General features: G+C 38.3%; 1 long non-coding RNA gene across 2 annotated transcripts in view; it reads right to left on the reverse strand.

The window, feature by feature from the left end:
• Positions 1-16,117: 16,117 nt before the first annotated feature.
• LOC141422508 (uncharacterized) overlaps positions 16,118-20,547 on the reverse strand; it is a 122,588-nt gene continuing 118,158 nt past the window's right edge. For both annotated transcript variants that reach the window (XR_012447119.1, XR_012447118.1), the window contains exon 6: positions 16,118-16,811. This is a non-coding gene — a long non-coding RNA (uncharacterized lncRNA). The remainder of the gene's footprint in view (positions 16,812-20,547) is intronic.

Raw genomic sequence — 20,547 nt, forward strand, 5'->3', positions numbered from 1 at the left:
TATTAAAAAAAAAAAAAAACCTAAACAAAAAGGGGTGGAGTGCGATTCATGCGTGGAGTGTGATTCTCTGCCTGGCATGCACAAAATCCTGAGTTCAAACGCCAGTTACACCAAAAAAGCCTTCAAAACCAAAAAGGAACAGCCACAACAAAAATAGAACAAAAGAAAAGTAAATCTAAAAGCTAACATTTCAGGATGTGTACTTTTCTAATGTATGATATCAAAAGAAATAAATGTTAAACAATAAATTTCAGGGCAGGGAATTTAACTGTACTACTGTCCATTATTTGGCTCAAAGACTTACTAAAGTATTAAAAAGTTTAATTAGCCTCAAAATGTAATTTTACAAGACTAGGTAGTAAGAAACCCAATGTCAAGCACAAAAGTGAAATAATGAAATATGCCCGGCAAAGATTCTTCTATTAGAGTTTTGTTAATGTAATTTTTCTCCAACCTTTTTTTCTGAAATATTCAAAGCATAGTATCAAGGTCTTTCATCATCACACCATATTCAATCTTTAACTCCAAAGAAAAAGATAAAGGACCTTTTCCAACATAACTGTTATGCCTTGAATATGTTCAAGAAAGTGGCGATTGACACATTTTCAAAATTTCACTATTGAAGTGTTTCTTGAAAATAACAGCCAATAATCACATTTTCCCTACAGTCCTAATAATGCTGTGAAGATTTCTTCATGTTACCTCATTCTCTCTCTCTCTCTCTCTCTCTCTCTCTCTCTCTCTCTCTCCTGGTAATGAGGCAACCTCAGGGTCATGCTTGCAAGGCAATCTAATTATCTAATGTTGGAGCCAGGATGATAGGCACACACCACCACACTCATCTTGTCACCTTTTTGTTTGAGATGACAGTCTTGCTAACCTTAAAAAAAAAATCTGTTCATTATTTTGTTTATTATTATTGTACTGGGGGTACATTGTGACATTTATCAAAGATCTTACAATATATCATAGTTGAATTCACCCCCTCCATCATTCTACTTTACTCTCCTCGCCCCATTCCTAAAGGGGTTTCAACAGGTCTCATTTTTCCATTTTCCATATTATGACTACATAAAACTTCCACCATATTCACCCTCTTACACCCTTTCCCTACCTCCTTCCCCAATCCCACTGGAACCAATGTGCAGATAGGACCTCTTTTACCTTCCTGTACTCCATTTTTGAAAAAAGACAGTTTTACATGTGGTCTTGCCAAGTTTTTGCCTGGGCTGGCCTTGAATGCTTGATCTTTTTGATTGCCTCCTTTGAATACCTGGGATTACAGGCCTGAGCCAGCAAGTACAGTCCTCCTTACTCTTCATACAGGGAAGTGTACAGATCTAGAGCAAGGCTTTAGGACCTCGTCCTCCAGTGACTCAGAGACATAGGCTTTAATTGACATTAGGAGGTCTTTGGACTTGTGAAGGCCCTGAAATGGGCTAGGAGCTAAAATGTTATCTAGATCTCTAGCTAGGGCCAGGTGGCCTTAGCTCACATCTATCTTACAGATATAAAAGGAAAGGGATGATTTATCACACACATAACATGTATTCTCAGAAAAGAGAAAAATGAAACAAAATTGATAGAAAATGATTCCAAGTTTATATGGATAGAGAGTCTCCTGAGAGTAGGATCTAAATCTTCTAGTTAAAATAATACATGAAATCAAAAAGAGTGCTATGAGTTTCAAGATAGATCCTAATGAAGTAAATGAACTTCAACAATGAAAAATCTTAGAACCACCCAGGTAGAAGAAACTTGTCATTGTTAAGGGAAATATATAAAAATCAGGTAGCCCTTTGCCTTCGATCCACAGTAACACTAGTTGAACAAGATAATGGAAAAATGTTCAGAAGAATGTGAATGTGTTAATCTAGACAGGATATTTTGCAAACATAAAAAAGCCATGGGAAATACCTTCCTATATAAGAGCTTAATTTTACCTTATTGAAAATTTTCTGAACTATGTAGAATTCAGATTTGTTAAAAAAAAAAAAACTTAGTCATCTGAAAGGAGAATCACACTCTTTATAGAAAAGTAGTTATAATTGAGATGAAAAAACATCAAATATTTTATTCAGTTAAACATATTGCTAAATAATTATTACTGTGGTACCTGTTAATTATCAAAAATTGATTCTAATGACTTCTGAAAGAAATGTAATTTTATTATTTTATGCTAAGTTTACAGGTATGAGCCACTGGGGCCTACTTTCCATAGAGATTTAGAAGTTACATTTCTATTTCTAGATGAGTTAGCATCAAAGTGAAAGAAGAGGGAAAAGGGTTTACCTGAGATATAGGAACTCAAAAAGTTCTTCAGCTCATAAAGGAAATTTTGCATCTATAAATGGAAAAGAACAACTTAAAAAGATCACATTTGGGGCATGGCCAAGTGATAGGCCTCTTGCCTGGAAAGCATAAGGCTTCAAATCCCAGTACTACCAATAAATAAATAAATAACCATGACCAAAAAAGAAACACCCACTGTGTCCCCCAAAAGCCCCAAATCAATCATATATTACTTTCATGAAAACATTGGCAAGTTTAGACTCATTCCAGGAAAAAGTGAGCAATGATGGCATGTGGGACTTTGGAACTTGAGACTGATTCCTATGAGGACTAGAGAAGGAATTAGTGGGATAGAATCATATGAATCTCACTATGCATTTTTGATTCTGCAGCAAGTCATGTACACATGGTCACTATGCAGGTAGTTTGTAGTGTTTAAAACTTTCAGATTCATCTGATTTCAAAACACAAAATATCTCATTACAATTATAGACAAGTATTCAAATGTTTAAAAAATACTGTAACAAGTATCCAAAAACGAGAGGTGTGAGAGCAGGGTATATGAGGTAGTGAAAGTGCCTAAAGTCCTCATCTTGAATGAAAGAACTGTGACAGAAATGTGATTGAAAGAGTTCATTGTAGTGACCAGAGAACACAAAACTCAGAAATCTTAGCAGTTATCTCTAGAACATAAGGCTAAATATAGGACTAATTCAGAAGACATCTTGTACTTTTTTGTGTGAGAATATTCTTGACATTTTAAAACTGTCGTACCACTTATTATTTTCTTAAAACCTAGTTAAAAGTTTGCATTTACTGAAGAATAATAAAGAAAAGAAGCACACCCAAATGGTATCACTTCACTCTAAGTAACTGAAATTTAGGGCTTTCCCCATTTTTAAAATTTTTTTATCAATTTTACATATGTACATATGTATATATGTGTAACTGTGTATATATATTTTCTATGTATTTATAGCCAATTGCTTTTCAACAACGGTGCCAAGAACATAGTTTGTAGAATGGACAGTCTCTTCAATGAATGTTGCTGGGAGGCCAGGACATATGTATGCAGAGGAACAAAACTAGATGCCTACCTCTCAGTATATAGGAAAATCTACTCAAGTCATTCTTATTATCACTCTACAGATGTCTAGTATTCAGACTCTTGAAAGGTTGTTCTTTTCCTATTCAACTTTACTATCACTTAACCAACATTTTTGCCTGAATTCTTCTCTCACTGGATGCAAAGACCAGAACATTTGTCCGTGCTGACTTTCCAGGCACAATTTTGGTGCCGTGACTTGGATATCAGATCTAAAACATTGTCACTTGGATTGTGGAGGTAATATGTCTTGACTCACCTCTCAGATTTAATACATCTTGACTCACATATCAGATCTCATACATCATGGCTCAGTCTCAGATCTAAAATGTCTTGACTTAGATCACCTACATTTATTTCTGCACAATGTAAGGACATTTGTCCTTACTTACTGGGTTAAGGACATAACTATTTGCCCTGTTCTGCAAGTACTTTTCTACCAGTTATGTTCTGACTGCTTTCTCTTCCTTACCCAATGTTGTCTTTGGATGGCTGGGATCTATGTGACTTGCTTGGACCATTCCTACTGGGTTACCACATGTCGACTCCTTCATTTTCCTACGGGTTTTCCCTCAGATTCAACATTCAGGTTTTATTTTCCCATATGGACCCTTTCTCTGTTTCCCTGTTGCTCCAATCCTGCGAATGGGATGGGACTTCTCCCGTATTAGATCACCACCTCTGAAAAAAAGCTTATTCCAAGTGTGGTCTTCTACCATTATTAAGTCATTTCTCTGTGGCTGGCCTAGTGTTCAGTCTTTCAAAGGGCTCTCCTTTGTCCTCAGACTCGATTAAAAGAAATTCCCAATATTATAAGTGACACTTTTTAAGAGGGACTCTTCCTTGAGATGAATCATAAGGAAAACCAGATCATAGGAGGAAAAGAGACACCAATGTGAGGAAAATAGAAAGCATCCACTACATTAAATTCCTTGTTACCGGAAGGACAGTTCAAAAGTTCCCCCAAAGATTTGACTAGCTCATGGGGCAGGAGGACATGCCTCCTTTGACATAGCATCAAGGTTTGGACCTAGGCTCAAATCTTTGACGTAGGTTCAAGGATTCAGACTTTTAGGGAGTGGGGAGCAGACTCCCTGCCCGGATGAGGATAAGTGGTTCTCTTCCTTTCCTCAAGTTAGGAGGAATTAAGTCTTCTATTTCCACAGATACCCCTGGGTTGCATTCTTTGTAATGTGGTGTGGCTGACATCAATAGACTTAGAGATCGAGAAGTCTGGCCTGCAGAAGTCATTTTTACTTGATCTTTTATACCATAATTCCTCAAAGTGGTCCCGCCATGGCCATCCACTATCCTCACTAAATATCCAATCTTGGACCTGACCCTCCATGTCTGTGAGCTACATATACCTCTCTAGTTCATAAGAAGAAGGTATGTTGTTATACTGATCACAGGTAACTAGGACAATTCCTTTTCTTCCATGTTACACTAATATAATTAAAAGGATCAAACACTAAAACAAACTAGCAAAGAAACGTAAAACTATCAACAATGAGATGGCAAGAGTGCTAGAAAGCAGGGGAAGCAAGCAGAACACAGAATGAGAAATAATCACAGAAAATAGAAGAGTTTGTAGGACTACAGAAATGGTCAATATCAGATGTTCCTTTAACATGCAAACAAGTCACCATTTCTCTAAATGATAAAGTCAAAAGGGAAACAGTGTTCTCCTTAAGACTCAAGACAAAGCAAATAAAAACTCTTTTTGTCTTCTTTTTCTTTGGAGTTTTAGGGCAGGTAAATTTTATTATAGCATGAGAAAGTAGAGAAAAGTAGAAAAAAGTAGGGAGAAGTATTTTGTCCCCATGGAAGAAAATGGAGTAACAATTTTTTTTAAATAAATAAATACTTTAATAAATAAACCCAAGCAAACAAAATGTAAATGAAACCAAAACATGGGGGAGGTTAAGGGGTAGAAGTGGCAGAGTTGACTTGGGTTCAATGAAAAGCCATCTTCTGCCCCAATGAGAGGAAATAAGCCAATGTAGAAATGGAATATATAGAGATGTGCCTCAAACAGTAGAGTGCCTGCTTCTTAAGTGGAAGCCTGGAGTTCAACAGAGTAACAATTTTGACTTTTGTATTTCTCAACCCTCAAATCTTTGTCCTTTTTACTATAATCCCTGTGCTGCAATTCAGATTATAGCTAGTTTAATATATGATGTCTTGTTCAATTTCCCATGGATATGGATGTAAATAAAGAAAACTGAGGCAGGATAGATAAATGTGAAGGCAGGGAAATTATATTATATTTAATAAATACTGAAAGCACCAGATTCACAACTAAGAACCAAGAAGTAAACTGAAAAAAAGGAGCAAAAGCACACCACTCAACACACCCTCTCAGAGGTTAAGTTGCAAGAATGGTGCAGTACAGAGGGGTTATCTGCATCTGTCTTCACCTTTGAGATGTTAAGAAGCTACAAGGTTCCTAGAATGGGCAGAAACACAGAAAAATGAAAGGCAAAATTGGAAAAGCAAGTCCTAAAGCTCACCTATGTGTGTTGAGTAGACCTAGGTCACATCTCCATGTTTTAGAACCCACTTTGTCCACCCAGAACCATCGTCTAATGATTAGGGGAGTGCTAAACTTCCACTTGATGACTTGTATTTTACCAGCCAGAGCATATGGAACCCACAATAGGACCACCATTCATGAACTTGTCTCACACACACAGACACACACACACACACACACACACACACATAGCTAACAGGAAATACTTTTTTCTCTCTCTTTAAAATTGCTCATATTTTTATCCTGTTACACTAAAAGAAATTTTTACAAAATTTTCCATTTTGGGAGAGTCTCCTTTTTTGTGAATACTTTGAATTTTCACATTTGTAAATATCAAGTACCTGTGATTTTGCATGGAAAATGGGTATCTGAGGGAACCCTATCATCCTATAACAAAATGATATATATATCCAACTGATACCTAAGACTCTGTCCTTTATCTTTTTTCTCTGTTTTTTGTCTATTGTCTGACATTTATATCGTTAATTTCTTATGTTCTGTCTTCAGATTCACTGTATATTCATTTGGCACCCCATTCCATCTGTGAAATTTAAAAAGTTTTGGTAATCGAACTGTTAAATAAAAATTCTAAGAACCCATTGTTTTGACTTAGATTCCTGCACTAGACCCTCAACACACTAAAAATAAAAATGGAGTCGCTCAAGCTAAAGTTTCCCTCTCACCAAATGAAACTAAGTTGCTATCTGACCTGAGGAGAACTCAGGAGGGAGAGATAACAGCCAAACTTCCTACTAAGCCAGTTAAATTGGCATGGTCATGAAGTTCCCTCTTCTTTCATCCTTACAAAAAACTAATCTGAAGTAACCACAAATTAATGTTTTATTTCGATGACTCTGCCTATCTGGTCCCTGTTCACATATCAGGATAGCAATTCTGAAAAGCCAAATGTGCTCTCTGTTATAATCCACTTTTATTGGTCTTCTCTGTCTATGAGACCAGCCTCTGCTTCTGAGCACATCAGAACACTTATTCTCCTCATGGAATGAAGCTTTTCCCAATTCTGGAACTGCACATGAAGTCAGTCTGAGATCTTTAAAAATGAAGTTGCTGTAATGTTTGCTTTGATGATCTATTTCAGGGCTTCCTAGCTAAAAGAGCAATTTGAGTTTAAAATATGCAAATGTTCAGTGGGAGAGGAGCCATCTACACAGAACAGATATGCATGGGTATTTCCAATGTGGCACTCATAAAAACGTTTTCACTACCTTCACAAGGAATTTAGATGCGCTCATGACTGTGGCGGGGCAGGATGTCAATGAATGGGAAGTAGGAGGACTGTCTGTTTTGAGAGAAACCAAGAGATTAGGACTCAGAGATACAAAGAAAGACTTGAAGGAATATGTGTCTCTCAGACAGGGCTGTAGCTCAGTAGTACAGCACTTGCCTAACACATGGGACAGACCATAGGTAGAATCACACATGGCCCCCCAGAAAAGGAATGTAAATTTCTTCAGGCAGAGTCTAAGAAGTGTGCCTATCATATGTAAAATAGCTGCTTTGGGGGGAATTAGTTGTAATATTGGAGGGGGCTAGAAAGCATGAATCAGGATAGCTATATTTCCTCACTGGTTTGCTGTGTGTAAGTGGAGTTTTAATCCTCTCAGAAAGTCTTGGAGGAACCATGTACTCTCAACCTCAGAAATATTCTTGACAGGACAGAAGAAGAGAATATATCAGAACCTCGTAATCACTGCAGTTCAAAGATTGTCCCACACTGTGCTAATTATTTATTTCCAGGTTGTACATTTTTAAGTATAGCAGAGCAGATATTGAGCTGCTTAAGAACAAAAACCACGATGCACTTATAACCTTCATGATCCCTTCCCACTTTAAATTCCCTCAGTTTCATCTTCCCTTTCATCACCCAACCATGGAACATGACAACCCATGGTGGAAAGCTTGCTCCTTGTGGGCAAATAATTTGTTTCTTAGAAAACCTGAAACATGACCTAAAACAGTTGTTGATACCTATAATCCCTGCTACTTGGGAGGCAGAGATGGGGAGGATTCTGCATCAAAAACAGCCCGGACAAAAGGTAATCAAGAAGGCATCTCAACCAATAGCTGGCTGCAGTGGTAGATGCATCTCATCCCAGCCACAGGGGAAGCATAAATAGGAGGATTATGGTAAATTATTTCCTCTGCACAAAATAAGCCATTATCTCAAAAATAAACCAAAGAAAAAAGGTCTGCAAGCATGGCTCAAGTTGTAGTGTACTGGTCTAGCAAGTGCTAAGCCCTGAGTTCAACATCCAGTACCATTAGGAGAGAGAGAGAGGTTGAGAGAGTGAGAAGAAGGAGAGATAGAGAGAGGGGGGTGGAGGAAGGGAAGGAGGGAGGGAGGGAAGGAGGGAGGAAGGAAGGAAGGTAAAGAGGAAGGAAGAAAGAAAATCTATAATTTTAAGATGATTTCTCCATCAAGGTACATTACCAAAGATAAACATGAACTTCAGTGGCAGGAAATTTAATTGCATTAATTGTTTATTTCATGTGACCCAAATAATTATTATGTAAATAATAATTACATAAAAAAAAGAAAGTCTTTTGAGCCTCAGTACAGAATTTTACAAGACTGGGTAGTGAGAGAGATAAGTACAAATGTGAATAAATGAGACATGTCTGGCAAGGAGCATTTTACTGAAGTTTTCTTAATAACTTTTTGTCAACCTTTTTATTTTAAAACTTTTTAAGACCTTTCAATCATTATACTATATTCCTATTTAATCTCTAACTCCAAAGAAAAATGGAAAGGACCTTTTCTTACATAATCACTGTGCTTTGATCATACTGAAGAAATTTACCCTTGATACATTATCAAAAGTTCAATATTAAAATAATAAAAATAATAGTTAGTAATGAAATACTCCCAATTGCCCCTTTAATCCTGTCCATGAAGATTTCTTCTTTTTTTCATTCTCATTAGTTTTGTTTTGTTTTTATTGTTGCAGTACTGAGGCTAACTCAGGACCTCATGTCTCCTAGATACTCCAATGCTTTGAACCATGCACCCTTTTTTGCTTTAATTATTTTTTAGGTAGGGCCTCAGACTGCTGTCCTCCTACCTATAGTCTTTCTTCAAGCAGGGATGACTATGGCTCGCATAATGGTTGAGATGAGGGTCTTGGTTTTTTTGTTTCCCCCTAGGCTGGTCTTGACTCTCTATCTGTCAACTCAAAATCTGCCTCCTGAATAGTTGGCATTACAGGCTACAGGCACTAAGCCTAGTGCTTCTTTTCTTTTAATGTGGGCAAGTGTTCAGATCCACAGCCAGGCTTTTCGGCACAACCTCAAGTAACAACGAGATCCATGATTTAATTAATTGTAAGTCTCTGGTCTTTTGGGAAAGTCCTAGAATGGGCTAGAACTTAACCAATTATCTAGATCTCTAGCTTGGGCTAAATGGCCTTAGGTAACATCTGACATACAGTTGTAAAAAGAAACAGGAAGACTGAGCACAAACATAATAGGTATTCCCAAATAGAGAAAAACAAATCTAAATGGAAAGAAAGTTATTCTATAATTATATAGATGGACATTCTCCTGAAAGAAAAGATCTAAAACTTCTGGTTAAAGGCAATATATCAAATCAATAGGGATTAAGAGTTCTGGCAAGATCAAGAAATATCCTGATGAAATAACTGAACTGTAAGAATGAACAAATCTTAGAAGAATTTAGGCAGACGACACATGTCACTTTTAAGGGGAAAAATACATACATGAAAAGGGAGGCCTTTGACTTCTAACCACAGCAACACAAAATGAACAAATCTTAATGTAATCAGGACATCTTTCACATGTAAAGAAAGGTTTGGGCCATACATTCTTACATGTGTGGAGTTTTGTAATTTTAATAATAAAATATTTCCACGCAGTATACATAAGAAAACAATTCCTCTGTCTGAAAGGAGAATCAAGGCAAGATTATGGGATCTGACCCTTTCCCTGTTTCTTGGATATCTGACTTGCAAAGTTACGGCTCATTCTACAATGTGCTCTTGCCACTGGCATCCACCATCCTCACCAAGGTCCAAAGACATGGGCACCCAATCTTGGACTTGAACCTCCAAATCTCTAAATACACCTCTTTATTTTAAAAGTAGCCTATGTTAGATGTTTCATTATTGTGATGATAGCTGAATAAAGACTGACCCTTCCTTCCAGGTTCGACTCAAATAAATAAAGGGAATAAAGCCAAAACAAGCAAACAAGCAAGCAAGCAAAGGAACAATCAAAAAACCAAATCAATGAGACGGCAAGACTACTAGGAAGCAGAGAAAGCAAACAGACCACAAAAAGAAATTTCACCATGGAATATAGAAGAGTTTGCAGGAGGATAAAACAGAGGTAATAGCAGATATTAGTGGGAGTTGTCCCAAGGAAGCACAAGCTCAAAATCAACAAATAGGAAACACTGGAAAGGGAAAGACAACATGCTAATTGCTGGCTTAGCCTTTGAGAGGACAGGCAGCTTCTGCTTCCTTCCTCTGGGTACTCTTGGAACTCAGCTGTCACCCTGTCTAAAACATAAGCCACATGGAAAGGTATTATAGCCAAAAGCCCTGCTTCAGTGCCAGCCACCAACCAGTAGACTTACCAGTTATGGGCAGGAGCCACTGGAACAGCCATGCCCAATGGGATGCCCACATGAAACAGCTGCAACCCACATCTCACCGAGCTAAAACATGGCCCAGCTGAGCCCAATAAACCTATGGAATCATGGCAGGGGGTGGGAAACAAAATGTGCATTGTGGTAAGCCACTAAGTTTTAGGATTATTACACAGCCATAAATAACCAACACAAGGGCCCAGAGGCAATGTTAGGTGATGAAAGCATCTCATTGGAATCACTGGGTCAGTGCAACCTTTCTTTTCCTTCCCTTATTCTGTTTTTTGGTTTTTTTTTTTTTTTTGGCCATTCTGGGGTTTGAACTTGGGGCTTCACTTTTGCTAGGCAGGTGCTCTACCACTTAAGCCACCTGCCAGCCCTCCTTCCCTTAAATAAAGATTTTCACCCCTGTATCTTGGATTTATTTCAGTGCTTCTTGCCTGATAGGAAGGTGTTCTACTGCTTGAAGCAACACCGTTGTTTTGGAGATAGGTTAGTTTTTACCCAGGTCAGCCTTAACTACAATTTTCCTCTCCTATACTTCCTGCCATAACTGGGTGACAGGTTTTCACTACCACACATATCTTTATTCCCTTGAGAAGGGGCTCTTTCAGACTTATTGCACTGACTGGCCATGAACTGGGATCTTCAGAATCTCAGCCTCCCAATCAGCTAAGGTTAAAGGTCTGAGACTCTAGTAAAAATGTGCAATAGAAATTCTGAGTCATATTCCTATTCCTAGATGTACTAGTATCAATGTTAGAAAAGACGTGAGAACAGACATTTCCTAACATGTAGGAATTCCAAAAATCCTTAACTCATAATGACAATTTTGCATGTGTAAAAGGAAAAGCACAAATTTCAAAATTTAGACCTGAGGCCTGGTTCAGGTGGTAGACCACAGGCCTGGAAAGCATAAGGCTTTGAGTTCAAACCCCAGTACTACAAAAAAGAAAACTAGAAAAGCAAAATGAAAAATACTGAAAAAATTCACACCAAATTTGTATTTCATTTTTAAAAATAAAAACAGTGGCAAGTTCAGAATAGGTTCCATAAAAAGTGAGATGGGTATACCTGTGCCGCTACGGTGTTCAACACCACCTTCTATGAGGACTAAAGAGGAGTGTAGTGGCATAGAATTACATTACTCTCTCTAAGGGGTCTATATTGATTCTGGAACAAATAATGTATACATGGATACTATACTGAAAATGGTGGTTTGGGTTCTTTAAAATGTTCATGCTTCATCTAATAGCAAAAGGAAAAGATTTCATTATAATTATAGAATAGTATGCAAATGTTTAAAATACTGTAAATGCAAAAGGAAAGTGTAAAAATATTGTTAATTGTGAGAGGGGATGTGAGAGGTAATGAAAGTATATAAAATCCTCATCTTGAAAGTGTTCACTGTAGACATCAGGAAAAACAGAACAATTAAACTCTTAAGTTATTTATGAAAAGTGAGGCTAAGGGTAGCAAATATAAATTTGGAAGGCAATTTTTATTTTTTTGTTTTGACTCTTCCTTACATTTATGAATGTTTTTCTGTGTAATCCTATTCATTATTTTTAAAAACACTCAAACATTTATGTTTACTGCAAATCACTATTAAAAAAATCACCTAAAATCAGAAAAATGCAAATCAAGGAAACACTGAGACAACACTTAAACTTCATAAGAATGGTTATTATCAGAAAGGCATATCATAACACACTTGGCAAAGATAAGGATAAAGGAAAGAATTTTATTCAGTGAGTAGGTGTGTAAATTAGTATGTGTATTAAGCAAAACTGGATGGAGGATCAAAAAAAAACCACTTGCAATAGAACTGCCATGTGATCAAGAAAACTGACGACTGGCTTGTATGTAAGGAAATGAAATCAGTTTTGGGGAAGGATATATGAACTCCCATGTTGACTGCAGGACTATAGACAATATGCCATATATGGAATCATTTGTAAGCAAATGGATTTTAAAAACTGGCGTATATACACAGTGGAATATTATTTGCTCATAAAAGGATGAAATCCAGTCAGTTGAAGCAACCCGGATGGAGCAGAAGGACACTATATTAAACCATGGAAACCAGGGAGAGAAAGAAACATGTCACACGTTCTCACTCGAAGAGGCAAAAAGAGTTGATCACATAAAACTTGGGAGTAGACAGGGGATCATGAGATGCTAGGAAGGACATGAGGAAAAAGGGATAGAAAAAGATTGGAATGCCACATACAAAAAATAGTTCTCTACAGCTCAAAAGGGGTAACAACAGGATAGAACATTTGTTAGACATTTCAAAATAACTAGAAGAAAAGAATTTGAAAGTTTCCCAAACATACAAATGATAGTATTAGAGGAAATGGAAATGCTAATTACTGGATTTGATCATTATACTTTATATACACATATCAAATTATCACTGTACCCCATATAAGACACATATGTTCATTAATATGTAAAAATTAGTTTCTGGATGTGGGGTGGTGCATGCCTGTATCTCAGTGTTTGTAAGTCTGTGGAATGAAGACAGACAGACAGACAGAGAGAGAGTTAAATAAAAAAGAAAATCTAAAATTCTAGGATGGTTTCTTTTCAAATATATAAATGTTCAACACTGAACTTCACAGGAAGGAAATAGAACTGCATTAATTGTCTGCTGCATGTGGCCAAAAAACTTACTATTTAAACTACTAGAAAATCTTTGAGACTCAATATAGAATTTCATAGGACAAGGTAGTAACAAAGTCAATGTTAAGCACAAACACAAATAAATGAAACATGCTTGACATGGAGACTTGCAGTAGATTTTGTTTTATTTTTTAAGTCCAGAGAATGGTTCAAAAATAGCATCAAGACCTTCCATTCAATATTACTATTGAATCTAAAGAGAAAGGAAAAAGATCTTTTCCCACATATCGACAAAACATTGGGTATATTCAAGAAATTTAACTTTGATGTATTATGAAACATTCACTTTTGAAAAGTTTAAAATAACAATCAATAATCAAATTCTTCAAATTTCTCTAAAAATGCTGCTCTTCTCTTTTTTATTTTTTATTATTTGGTGGAACAGGGACAAAGTCAGGGTCCCCTGATTGCTAGGTGCTATACCATGTGAGCTATGCACCTAGCACCTTTTTATTTTAATTATTTTTCAGGTATGGCTTCAGACTGCCAGTATTAAATCTACAGATTCCTGTGTAGCTGACATGACAAGGTACATATCACCAGGCCAGCTTATTGGTTAAGATGTGAGAACTTGCTAATTTTTGCCTAGGCTAACCTCAAACTTGATCCTCATGATCTTTGCCTCTGGAGTAGGTAGAATTATAGGCATGAGGCACCACTCCTGGCAGTTCTGTACTCTTAGTGTGAGCAAAGGTTCAGACCCTTCTCCAGGCTTTATGGTCAGGACTTCCAGTAACAGACAAACATATGATTTAATTAAAATTGAGAGGTCATCAGTTATTGAAGGTCCTGGAATGGGCTGGAAAGTAATCAGTTATCTGGATCTTCTACTAGAGCTAAGCAGTCTTAGCTACCATCTGAGTTACAGGTGTAAAAAGAAACAGAAAGATTGAGCATACACATAGTAGGTGTTCCCAGATAGAGAAAAACAAAAGAAAATGGATAGAAAGTTATTCCATGGTTATACAGGTGAAGTCTCCTGAAAGTGATACCTAATCTTCAGGTTAAAGCAATGTATCATATCAGTAGCAATAAGAGTTCTACCCAAGATCCAAACATACCCTGACTAAGTAATTAAACATCAAACTGAAAAAAGTCATAGAAGCATCTATCTAGGTATATATATGTGCTTGTGTGTGTGTGTGTGTGTGTGTGTGTGTGTGTGTGTGTGTCTTTCTCTTCTATCCACAGCAACAGATGAGAAGAATTTAAACAAAAAATCTAAACATCATCAGGATATCTTTCAAATGTAATAAAAGGCTTTGGCAATGTATTCTTATAGATGTAAGAGCTTTTAAATTGTAACATTAATAAAATCTTTCTGGAAAATATAGGTGAAAGAAGAACTCTGCCATCAGAAAGGAGAATCAATATAAGACTGTGAGAACTGACCCATCCCCTCTCTTTCTATTCCTGGCTTGAGATGTGACTGCGAAACCCACAATGTACCCCTGCCATTGCCATCCACCAAGACCCAAAGCAATGGGCACCCAGTATTGGACATGAACCTCCAAGTCTGGGAATGAAATGCATCTCTCTATTTCATAAATAGCCTATGTCACGTATTTCATTATTGTGATGAGGACTGACTAAACACTCTTCCTTTCTTCTCTTGTTCAACAGATATAATTAAAACTAGCAAAATCCATAACACAAAACAAAAACAAAAGATCAAAAAAACCAAATGAGATGCCAAGAGTGCTAGGCAGCAGACAAAGGAAGCAAATTAGAAAGTGATTTGTAATCATGGAATATAGAATTTGCAAGACCACAGAGTAGGGTAATATCAGATGTAAGAGGAAGTTTTCTCAGGGAGGTCCAAAGTTAAAGTGAAAATAATTCTGAAACACTGGAAAGGGAAACACGGCAGGCATCTCAGTTCCAGGTGTAAACACTGAGAGGACAGGCAAACTTGCCTTCCTTCCTCAGGGAACACTTGGGACCCAGCTGTCACAATGTGAAAAACACAAATCACATGGAAAGATAGTATACCAACCAGCATCCCTGCCAGGTGAGGGCAGGAACCACTGGAACAGCCCTGCCCAGTGGGAAGGCCAGATGAACATAGCTGCAATTCATATTGCATGGAGCCTAAAACTGGCCCACCTGAGCCCAACAAACCCACAGAGTCATTGAGGGTAATAAGTTGGGCATATTTTAAGGCACTAAAATAGGATTAGTATACAGCCATAGATAACCTAAACAAGGGGCCCAGGAGCCCCTGGTTTGAAGGTTTCAGGGCTTGGCCTTTGCTGGGCAGATGCTCTACCTCTTGATTAATTTCTCCAGCCCTTTTACTCTGGTTGTCTGGAGGACAGGATTGAACTTCTTGCCCAAGACAGCCTGGACAGCAATTCAACTATTTTAAGCTTCCTACAGTAAACAGGATGACAACACCACACCCAGGGTTTTCCATTGAGTTGGGGTCTCCTGAACTTTCTGTATAGCTGACCTTGAACCACAATCCTCCAGGTCTCATCCTTGCTAGCAGCTATTGGATTACAGTTGTGAGCCATTGGGGCCTAGTTTCCAAAGAGATTGTTAAGCTAGATTTCTTTTCCTACTTGTACTACCATCAAACTGAGAGAAAAAGGGTGAAAAAGACTTTTCTTGACATATAGCAATCACAAAAATTCTTCAACTCATAATGAGAACCTTGCATATACAAAAGGAAAAGAACAATCTTAAAATTTTGGGCATTGAACGTAGCTCAAGTGGTAAGACTTCCTTCCTAGAAATTATAAGGTTCTGAGCTCAATCCCAGAACTGCCAAAAAAAAAAAAAAAGAATAGAAAAACAACCAAACTTATTTTTCATTTTTTATTTGAAACTGTGACAGATTTAGAATGGGTACTGGAAAATGCCAGAAAGGACCCTAGGGACTTACGGGGTGAGGTAGGACCCCCCTCCTTTTGCCCAGTTGGGAGATGCCTCCGGTGGAGATGTAGGAACTTGTGATGGCATTCGTTTGGGCACTGGGATGCCCACGTGAGCTTGCTTGATAGGGAACACCTGAAATAGAAATGTCCGGCTTCTTGAAGTGGTTCTCTGGAATCTGGGGAGTGAGACTTCCTGTCAGCACAAGACTATCCAGCGATTCATGGGGCTGCAGGGGTTCAGAGGTTAAGGGCCCGTCCCCCCACTGCTCTCATGGCGTTCCTGGTCATCTCCCACTATTTGGTCCTTTTCCTCCACTGTCCTTTTCTTTATCTCTTTGAAGGCAGTGTCCTTCGCTCCTTGGTCCTGGTCATTTCTTGCTGGCAAAGTCAGCATGGCATTGGTCATCTGCCTTGGTGATTCTTTCTCCACCATCCCTTTTTTCATGCCATTGAGGGCACTCAGTGTGGTCGCCTTTGTACCTGGCTCACAGGCATTTCTTGCTGGCAAAGACAGTTAGGAGCAGATCATCTGCTGTGGCACTGGAGATGGCCTTTGGTTGCTTCTGGTGGGGAGAATCCTCTGGTTCCTGGGTTACACACCATCCAAGAGTTTGGCCTCTTTTTGGAGGCTGATCCAACATGAAGAGGGCATCTCTTGCTGGATGGTGTAGTGCCTTTGAGTTGCTACAAGGAACCGGATCAAGAAAATACTCAGGGTGGTGAAAGAATGGTCTCCTGTGGGCTAGGAGAAGAGAGGTGGGGAGTATGGGTAGATGTGCTGGAGGAGCCAGACCAGGGAGGGGTGTGGGCCAGGGCCCAGGCTTACCCAAAGAATCTGTGCATATTGAGCTGTTCAGTGGGATCGTTCTCCTGGGACAGGGTCCATCGTTCTAGGAGCTTTTAGTTTCCCTGATTTGAGCAATATTCCCTGATTTGAGTGTTCCAAATCCACAAGGATGCCCCACGTAAGCCTCAAGCTCACAGATTCCTAAGGAGCAAGGACCAGGTGTGTGCACCTCAGGCTGGAGCCTCAGACTCCACAGGTCCATGGTGGCCCCACTGGTGAAAAACCCCGAGAGAACATGAGGCCCAGCAGGACCAGGTCATGCACCACTGCCCTGCTGTCCCCCCAAAGCCTGGCCCTCCCTCACACTCTCTGTGGGCTCTCTTAAGTCCCTGGATGCATCAACCCCTTGCCTGATTCTTGTTACTATTATATGTTTAGTTTACCTTGTTTTGTCAAACCATGTATAATAAATCTGCAAATAAGGACGGCTTACCAGGCATATAGCTGTCTCAGTATATCCCCCCTGTACAAATGTTATATACTAATAAAAAATAAAGGAGGGCTCACTGTCCATGGACCCTTACCAGAGGAAACAGAATCCCAATACACACACAAGATGCATTTAAAGACAAAAGCCTCTGTAAAAAAGTTAAGATTAATAAATGAACAAAAGATTTGGAGCAAATGTAACAAGAATAAAGCAGTAGTAAAATGCTTAGTTCAGGGTAAAAAAAGAAGAAACTAGAAAAAGATGTTTGCTTAGTAATAAAGGTCCTCATATGTGATGAATACATAGATGTCATGAAATTTTATACACCACAAAACAGAACAACAATATATATGACACACATGAATTGTTAGCTATAGCAATGAGGTATAAGAAAGAAATAAAAGGGATACAAATAGGAAGTGGAGAAGTAAAATGATCCCAATTTGCAGATTATAGGAGAGTAAAAAGACCTTATAGTTCCCATCAAAAACTCTTAGATCTAGTAAACATTTTCAGTAAAGTAGCAGAATACAAAACCAGTAGGTTTTCTACATAGCATCAATGAACAGGCTGAGAAATAAATCAGGAAAACATTCCTTTTCATAGTAGCTTAAAAAAATTAAATACCTCAGAATAAACCTAACAAAGGAGGTGAAAGACATCTACTATATAACCTTGAAGAAAGAAACTAGAGTGTGACCACATCTCCCAGGTTCATGGTGTGTCAGAATTAATTTTCTGAAAATGACTTTATTGTGGAGCGCAATCTACAGATTCCATGAAATCACTTTAAAAATGCCACTGCCTATTTTCATAGAATTAGAAGGCTACAATGATGCAATGCAGCCAGTAAAACACGTGCATATTAACGTTAATAAATGAACAAAATGAAAGGGTCCTTTCCTTAGTCTTCACAAGGGTTTTGGGGTAGGGCACACAGAGATGTTTGGCTTTGATTGAATGCATCTTTATGAATTATTATATGTGACACAGAAAACAGGTGTTACTTTTGTCATAGGAATAGAAAACATTTAAAAACTTATGAACAGATAAGTATTTGTTTGTGAGTGTGTGTGTGTGTGTGTGGTTTGATAGGAAAGAATACCAGGCCTCACACCTGCCACTCCAGCTCTCCACTACCACTGAGATACAACCTCACCCTATAAATATTTGTAAATCTATATCCATAACTCACCTCATTTGCAATCATTAATAAATTATCTCATCATACAGCAAATATTTTGGGACAAAGAAAACCTCAAAAATGTCCTTGAAAAGAGAATATGCCCTACTTTCTCTGACCGCAGTGTAATTCAATATGTAAAGAGCCAGCCACTCGTGGTACATGCCTGTAATCTTGACTAAGGTAGGAAGCATCAAGAGGAGGATCAAGGTCCCCAGGCTGGTCTGAGCATAAGAGACACTATCTCAAAATTCAAAAAGGGCTGGAGATGTGGCTCAAGACACAGAACACGTGCTTAGTAAGCATGAAACTATGAGTTAAAATCCCAGTACCTTCAGAAAAGAAAATCTGATAAAGGAAGCCAGGAGAAGTTGCACAGGTCTGTAATCCCCACATTTGGGAGGCTGAAGGAAAAGGACCATGTGTTTGAGGCCAGCCTGATCCACTAGTGACAATCTGTGTCAGAAAACCAAAAAACAACACAAAAAAGCAGTAAAAGAGAAAAAGCAATGATAACAGCACAGGGAAAATAAACTAGGACAACTTGGAAAACTTAGAGAATGATTGCTAGAAAATAATACTAATACATGAACCATGTGATGCAAAGATAGGACTAGACAAGGAAAAAAGATCACGGCCTCCAATGCTTCATTTGAGTGTGTGTGTGTATGTGTGTGTGTGTCTGTGTGTGTGTGAGAGAGACAGAGAGAGAGAGACTGGGATCTGAACTCAAGCCTCTGTGTTTGCAAAGCAGGAGCTCTACAGTTTGAGCCACGCCTCCATTCCACTGTGCTCTGTTATTTAGGAAATGGGACCTAGAGAACTATTTGCCAAGGCAGTCCAGACTTCAGCCTCCCAAGTAGCTAGGATTCCAGTTCCCTGGTAAACAAAGACCTATGCTTTTTGTTTTGGTCAAGACTGGGGTTTGAACTCAGGGCCTCACACTTGCTAGGCAGGCGATCTATCATTTGAGCCCTGATTTCATTCTTTACTAAACAAAGAATGTAAGAACACCTCAAAAAGAATACTGTAGAAACAAGTTTAAAATAATTTGAAGGCAATATTCTTTTCTCCAAAAAAGCAGATCAAAAGAGTAGCAGCAAAAGTAAATGCGTTCCAGGGCTTATTAAATATCTAAGCTTGTGAAGGCTTTTTCACTGTATTCACATGAAATTTGGATCTACTGCCCCCTTGGAGAGCAGGACAAGGACTTGCCTCCTGCGCCATGAGGAAAAACAGTAGAGGACCCTCTGTCTCTCTAGGGGGGACAAGGGAATGGATCTGTATCTAAAATGACAGTTCTTAAGGATTAAAATGCCCAAGCATTCCTACTGTTGGAGCCACAGCCCACCAAGTACCTACATCCCATGAGGAACCTGGTGCTTCTCTCAAAGTGACTGAAAGATTAAATAATTTCTTAATGGATAACAGGCCCCAATTTTCTGCCATACTTTGACTTCCCAGGTTCTCTTTCCAAATGGAGCTGAATGGTTACTGTATTGATGGAACCCCAAAGATCAAAATAATCACTCCTCACCTAACTTATAGGTATGGAATTTTATTTTCTCTCAAAGAGTTCTTGTTTTTCCAAACTTCCCAACTCTATTGTTGGACAGAGATATTTTGACTTCTTCAGGAACACATAAGTTTTAGAAAATTGGCCTGTGGCGTGATACGGTTTCCTTCCTGGGTCCTCCTTGAATTATAAGTCTACTAAAAATATTGTAGATTATTGGGAAAAAATTTTGTCTAAAGTCAATGTTTATAAAAAATACTTCAAAGGAAAAGCTGAAAATGATGTCAACCCATATATGAAAGGTACATAGGAATATGTTAGGTACGATTTGGGGAAAAGATAGTTGAAGGAAAAGGAAAGACTTTTTGATGAGAAAGAATTTTGTGATAAGGTTTTTCCTGAAGTCTCATTGCAAAATGGAACAGAGCTAGGGACAAAGTCCCA

Source organism: Castor canadensis, chromosome 4, assembly GCF_047511655.1.
Source record: "Castor canadensis chromosome 4, mCasCan1.hap1v2, whole genome shotgun sequence".
Lineage (NCBI taxonomy): Eukaryota > Metazoa > Chordata > Mammalia > Rodentia > Castoridae > Castor > Castor canadensis.